Raw genomic sequence first — 7,864 nt, 5'->3', positions numbered from 1 at the left:
TTAAATGACATAGAGACTAAAAGCACAATTCTAAGGATCAATGAATCCAAGAGCTGGTTCTTTGAAAAGATAAACAAAATCGACAAGCCTTTAAGCAGGCTCATCAAGAAAAAAAGAGAGAAGACCCAAATAAACACAATCAGAAATGAAAGAGGAGACATTACAACAGATACCACAGAAATACAAAGGATTGTAAGAAATTACTACGAAGAACTGTATGCCAAAAAATTTGAAAACCTAGATGAAATGGACAACTTTCTAGAAAAAATATAATCTTCCAAAACTCAATGAAAAAAGAAGCAGAAAGCCTGAACAGACCAATAACAACAAAAGAAATTGAAGCAGTAATCAAAAAAACTCCCAACACACAAAAGCCCGGGACCAGATGGTTTCACAGGAGAATTCTACAAAGCATTTAAGGAAGAGCTAACCCCTATCCTTCACAGACTATTCCAAAAAAATCCAAAAAGATGGGAATCTTCCAAACTCTTTTTATGAGGCCAACATCATCCTAATTCCAAAACCAAATAAAGACACAACAAAGAAAGAAAACTTCAGGCCAATATCACTGATGAACATTGACGCTAAAATCCTTAACAAAATACTGGCAAACCGCATCCAACAATACATTAAAAAGATTATACACCATGACCAAGTGGGATTCATTCCAGGGATGCAAGGATGGTTCAATATTCGCAAGTCAGTAAATGTAATACATCACATAAACAAAAGCAAATACAAAAACCACATGATCATATCAATTGATCATATCAATTGATAAGGTACAGCACCCATTCATGATAAAAACACTCAGCAAAGTGGGAATAGAGGGAGCATTCCTCAACATAATAAAGGCCGTATATGAGAGACCTTCAGCCAACATCATTCTCAATGGGCAAAAATTAAAACCTTTTCCATTAAGATCAGGAACAAGACAAGGCTGTCCACTTTCACCACATCTATTCAATATAGTACTGGAAGTTTTAGCCACAGCAACCAGACAAGAAAAAGAAATAAAAGGCATCCAAATCGGAAAGGAGGAAACAAAACTATCACTGTTTGCAGACGACATGATAGTATACATAGAAAATCCTATAGACTCTACCAAAAAAACTGCTTGACCTAATAAATGAATTTGGCAAAACAGCGGGATACAAAGTCAATATCCAGAAATCAAAGGTATTTCTGTACACCAACAATGAAACAGCAGAAGCAGAGATCAAGGAAAAAAATCCCATTTGAAATAGCAAAAAGAAAAAATAAAATATCTAGGAATAAACCTAACCAAAGAGGTAAAAGACCTGTATTCAGAAAACTACACAACACTGAAGAAAGAAATCAAGGAAGACACAAACAAATGGAAACATATACCGTGTTCATGGATTGGAAGAATTAAGATCATCAAAATGTCCATACTACCCAAAGCAATTTACACATTCAATGCAATTCCTATTAAAGTACCAATGGCATATTTCACAGACATAGAACAAACACTTCAAAAAATTTATATGGAATTATAAACGACCCCGAATAGCTGCTGCAATATTGAGAAAGAAGAGTAAAGTAGGAGGGATCACAATACCCGACACTAAACTATATTACAAGGCTACTGTAATCAAAACAGCCTGGTACTGGCATAAAAACAGGCACATAGACCAATGGAACAGAACAGAGAGCCCAGAAATAAGCCCAAGTCTCTATGGTCAATTAATATTTGACAAAGGAGGCAGCAACATAAAATGGAATTAAAAATAGCCTCTTCAACAAATGGTGTTGGGAGAACTGGACAGCCACGTGCGAAAAAAATGAAACTTGAGCACCAACTTACACCATATACAAAAAATAAATTCAAGGTGGATAAAAGACTTAAATATAAAACATGACACCATTAAAGTCCTAGAGGAGAACGTAGGTAGGAAAATCTCAGATATTTCACGAAGAGACTTTTTTAATGACGTCTCCCCTAGAGCAAGGGACATAAAGGAAAGAATAAACAAATGGGACCTCATCAAAATTAAAAGCTTCTGCACAGCTAAAGAAAACAGTATGAAAATTAAAAGAGAACCAACTGTATGGGAAAACATATTTGCCAATGACACCTCAGACAAGGGTCTAATCTCCAAAATATATAGAACTTACACGACTGTACTCTAAGAAGACAAGGAATCCAATTAAAAAGTGGGCAAAGGACTTGAACAGACACTTCTCCAAGGAGGACATACAGAAAATCCAAAGACACATGAAACGATGTTCAATATCGCTAGCTATCAGAGAGATGCAAATTAAAACCACAATGAGATAGCACTTCACACCAGACAGAATGGCCATCATAAACAAAGCAACAAACAACAAGTGTTGGAGAGGTTGTGGAGAAAAGGGGACCCTAGTGCACTGTTGGTGGGACTGCAGACTGGTACAACCACTATGGAAAGCAATATGGAACTTCCTCAGAAAACTAAAAATGGATCTGCCTTTTGCCCCTGCAATTCCACTGCTGGGACTCTATCCTAAGAATACTAAAACACCAATTCAAAAGAACCTATGCATCCCAATGTTCATAGCAGCACAATTTACAATAGCTAGATACTGGAAGCAACCAAGATGCCCATCAGTAAATGAATGGATCAGAAAACTATGGTACATTTACATGATGGAATTCTATGCAGCAGAAAGAAAGAAGGAGCTCCTACCCTTTGCCACAGCTTGGATGGAGCTGGAAAACATTATGCTAAGCGAAACAAGCCAGGCAGTGAAAGACAAATACCATATGATCTCACCTTTAACAGGAACCTAAATAACAAAACAAAGAAACAAGCAAAGTGTAACCAAAGACACTGAAATAGAGGACAGGCTGATGGTGACCGGAGGGGAGAGAAGAGGGAATTTAAGGGGACAGTGGGAAGGGTTCACAGGAACAAACTTAAAGGACACATGGTCATAGACTAAGGGGAGGGTGGTAATGGGAGGGAAGTGGGGAGGGTGGGAGGGGGGACTGGATTGGGAGTAAAAAGGAGAAAACTGTATATGAACAATGATTAATAAAAAAAAAAAGATACTCCAAATAGTATAAAAATTCAGAAGAGTTATCTCAAAAAATTTAAAAATTCTTTTAAACTCCATGAAATAAAAAAACAACTTCAAAGTTGTGGGATGCAGCAAGGGAACTGCCCAAAGGGAAATTTATGCCACTGAACAAATACACCAGCAAAATAGAAAAAAATATATATATAATCATTAGTGTGCACACCTAATATACAAAGTAATAAAAGGAAGAGCTAATTAAACCTAAAGTAAGCAAAATAAAATAACAATAAAAATTTAAAAACTAGTCAGGTTACTTTGGGAAATCAATGAAGAAAGTACAAACAAGAATAGCTGCTGCTTTGACCAGATGAACAATATTTATAGACATAACTAAGAAAACAGGGAGGCAGGAATTACAACATAAAACCATCATCCATCATGGGTAACTCCAGGAGGTATAAGAGCTGGTCACTGCAGCCTTACCATGAAGGGTCTCTGAGGACACACCCAGGTGTGAATGTGGGGAAGAGTCCTAATGCTGATGGCACTGATTTGAGGCCCTTTGGAGGAAAAAAGCTTATGGATACCAAGGTAGAGAAATCATATGCTGTCTCAATGTTTATGTATTTACCTAAAGTATTAAAAAGGTAAGGGCACAAGAGAAGACAAGAGGGAAAAAGGTACTGAAAAACTGTATACAGTTTGAACCAATTAGGATTCCAAAATACATAGAAAGGTTTTACATTAAAATAAAGTTAATGGGCACTCCTTGGATTTTGAGTCTCTAAAAATAATTTTGAATTAACAACTATCTTTTGTCTCAAGCTACAATTATACCTGGAATTTCAATTAACTGAATCTAGGTATTCCATGATCTTAGGGGAATTACTGAAATAAAAGAGAAGAAAGGCATATATTTCACCTTAAAATCAAAAGTGTGCCTTGATTAATGGTCATAAAACTCATTCTTTTAATATATCCATAGTGAGAAGGAAAGCTCTGAACCAATAATGCATAAATGAAAATTTCGTTAAATTAAGTCTTCACCACTTCCCAACTGGCTTCATAAGATGAGACTACATGGTCCTTATTCCTTAGTAATAATAGTCAGTATGGCCCAGTGTAAACTGAAAACTGTTGTAAGTAACATTTTGGGAAGTAGTGACTATTTCCACTTATATTATGAACAGCTGAATTTGTCCTGTTCTGCAATCTGGAAAGAATGAATGATTCCTCACACTGGATCCCTGCAACCTTGAGGGTATATTCATAGCAAATAAACTGTATTTCCAGTTCCCAACATTATCAAAGTTCTACCAAAAAAACCTACTAGAATTATGAAATCTATTTAGTAAAATTGCAAGATACAGAAATCAGTGGATTTCTACACACTGATAACAATTGATCAGAAGGAAAATTAAGAAAGCAATTTTATTTACAATTACATAAAAAAATAAAAGACCTAAAAATAAACTTGACCAAATTGGCAAAAGGCCTGTACTCTGGAACCTATAAAACACTGAAGAAAAATATTGAAGACAACACACATATGTGTAATAATATGCCATGCTCACAGATTGAAGGACTTAATGTGTTTAAAGTGTCCATAGTACTCTAAGCAATCTACAGATGCAATTCATTCATATCAAAATAATAATGGCATTTCTCAAAGAAATAAAAATAATGCTAAAATTTGGATGGAACCACAAAATACCCTAAAGAGTCAAAGAAACCTTGAGAAAGAACAAAGCTTAGGTATCACGCTCACTGATTTAAATTTATACTAGAAAGCTTTCACAATCAAAACAGTATGATACTGGCACAAAAGCTGAGAAATAAATAAAACAGAATAGAAAGCAAAAAAATTAACCCAAGCTTATATGGTCAGCTAATCTACAATAAAAAAAGACAGAAATATACAACGGGGCAAAGACAGTGCCTTCTATCAATGGTGTTAAGAAAGCTGGACAGATGCATGCAAAGAATTGAAGATGAATCACTTCCTTACACCATATACAAAAATAACCTCAAAGTAGATTAAAGAATTAAATGTAAAATCTGAAACCATAAAACTCCTAGAAGGACACATAGTCAGTAAGCTCTTTGATATCAGTCTTAGCAATATTTTTTTGGATGTGTCTCCTCAGGCAAGGGCAAGAAGAGCAAAAATAATCAAATGGGAAGACATGAAATAAAAGTTCTGCACTGTGAAGGAAGCCAACAAAATAAAAAGAATCTACTGAATAGGAGAAAATATTTGAAAATGATATGTTAGATAAGGGCTTAATATTCATAACATATAAAAGCTCATACAACTCAACATCAAAAAAATCCAATGAAAAAAACAGACCAGATAAAAAAAAAGAGAATTTGAATAGACATTTCTACAAAGTCATATGATAAGCACAGACATATGAAAATTCAAAAATATATGTGTACCCCTAGGTTTATTTCAGAATTATTTACAATAGCCAAGACAGAAGTTACCTAGGTGTCTACAGATAGATAAATGAATAAAGAAGATCTGATATTTACATATAATGAAATATTGCTCAGCCATAAAAAGGTAAATGAAAGCTTGCCATTTGTGAAACATGAAAAGACCTGGACGGCATTATTCTCAGTGAAACAAATCAGTTAGACAAGGACAAATACTGTAAGTGGAACCAAAAAATAAAAATAAAAAATTAATAAGCAAAACAAAACAGAAACACAGAACAAACTAATGGCTGCAAGAGGGAATGAGGGCAAGGGGAATGGATGGAAAAGGTGAAGAGAAATAAGGAGTACAGATTTCCAGTGATGAAATCAATCACAGGGATGTAATGTACTGCACAGATAACACACCATCAGGAATACCAGAGGATTGTACGGTGACAGACAGTTACTAGACTTATTGTGGTGGTGGTCACATCATAAGGTGAATAAATGCAAGTCATTGTGTTATACACCTGAAAATAATATATATCAAATACACTTTAATAAAAGATAAATTTCAAAGAATTTCTTTAATTGAGTAAAGAAAATTCCTGTTCTTTAAGGAGTGACAGACTGATAGACTCACCTCACAGGGTATATCATCCTAGTACCATTCCCAACCCCGTCCCAAAGACCCAATATCATGTCAAGGAGAACTCAGCTTTCCTTATAACTTTTCTCCAAACACACAGATAGAGGTTCCAATCAAGATATCAACTCAAATGGATGAGTGGATGAAAGGCATGTGGTACATTTACTCGATGAATACTACTCCACTGTAAAAAAAAAAAGAAAGAAATCTTACCCTTTGCAACATCACGGATGGTCCTAGAGGGTATTATGCTAAGTGAAATAAGCCAGTCAGAGAAACACAAGTACCATATGACTTCACATATATGTGGAATCTAATGAATGAAATAAACTAACAAACAAAATAGAAACAGACTCATAGATACAGACAACAGAATGACAGCTGTCAGAGGGGAGAGGGGTTGAGTACTTACCCAAAGGAAAGAGGATGGGGGAAGGAAGAAGAGGGTAGAGGGGGAAATTTGGTGATAGGAAACTTGACTTGGGGTGGTGAACACACAATACAATATACAGATGATGTATTGTAGAATTGTACACCTAAAATCTATAAAATTTTATTAGCCAATGTCTACCCAATAAATTCAATTTTAAAAAACACATCAACTCAAAACCTGCAAGGAGGGCCCTATTCCCATACTCATGCTCCCAAAATACAACAAATTATCAACATTTACATCTCAGATTCCCTTGTATACAGAACCCAGGCTTGGCAGTGTCAACAATATAACACAGGCAGCATGGCTCACAGAAGTGCCCCAGAAAGGAACAGTCCACAATCCCTAATTCTCCAAGCTTTCTTATCAGCCTGTCCAGATAAGAAGTGCTAGGGGAGGCAATGGAGCTAGGCAGCAGGAAACATGCAGACACACTGATGGATAAACCATGGCAGACCGAGTGAAGCCTATCAGCCCCCTCAAGGACCCACTGGTCAGCAGATTTGGAAGCATGTGCCTGGTGTTCGTGGGGCACCCACTGGACATGGTTAAGGTCTGACTGCAAATACAGCCCCTGAGTTTGCACAGCTTCCCATGTACTCTGGGACCTTTAATTGTTTCGGGAAGACTTATTAGAGAGGACATCATGGGGCTATATCAAGGCACAGCTTACCCCCGTCATCTGGGTCACCCCCATATTTGCTGTGTGCTTCTTTGGGTTTCTTTTGGGTATGAAAATGCAACAGAAACACCCAGAAGATGTGTTCAGTTACCCCCAACTATTCACTGCTGTTATTAGACATATTCACCACAGGAAATATGAGACCTGGAGAAAGAATCAAATGCTTGTTACAGATTAAGGCTTCTTGAGGGGAAACCAAGTATGTACGCTGGTACCAGAGACTTTGCAGAGAAGCTGTACCAGGAGTCTGGGATTCTAGGCACCTAAAAGGGGTCTGTGCCTGTCCTCATTCAAGAGGTTCCAGCCAGTGGGGTGTATTTCATGACACTCAGGTGGTGAAAAATATCTTCACTTCAGAGGGGAAGAGTGTCAGTGAACTCAGTGTTCCTGGGATCCTGATGACCTGTGCATCACAGTGATCTTCAGCTGGGCTGTGGCCATCCCCTGAGCCATGATGGGGTCCAGACTGCACCTCCTGGGACATATCCTAATGGTTTCAGATGTGCTGAAGGAGCTGATGCAGGACAAAAGAGTCATATCCTTGTACAAAGTGTTCAATGCAGTGATGATCCCAGCCTTCTCAGCCAATGCAGCCTGTTTCCTTGGCTTTGAAGTTGCCATGTAATTCCTTAATTCAACCACCCCCAATTTGTAA

General features: G+C 37.0%; 1 pseudogene; it reads left to right on the top strand.

The window, feature by feature from the left end:
• Positions 1–6,975: 6,975 nt before the first annotated feature.
• Positions 6,976–7,864, top strand: LOC123828178 (annotated as a pseudogene).

The sequence above is a fragment of the Phyllostomus hastatus genome, unplaced genomic scaffold (assembly GCF_019186645.2).
Source record: "Phyllostomus hastatus isolate PE091 unplaced genomic scaffold, TTU_PhHast_1.1 phas_contig_98, whole genome shotgun sequence".
In the NCBI taxonomy this organism is placed as follows: Eukaryota; Metazoa; Chordata; class Mammalia; order Chiroptera; family Phyllostomidae; genus Phyllostomus; species Phyllostomus hastatus.
Note: the sequence above shows the minus strand (reverse complement) of the source record. Positions and strands in the feature narration are given on the sequence as shown.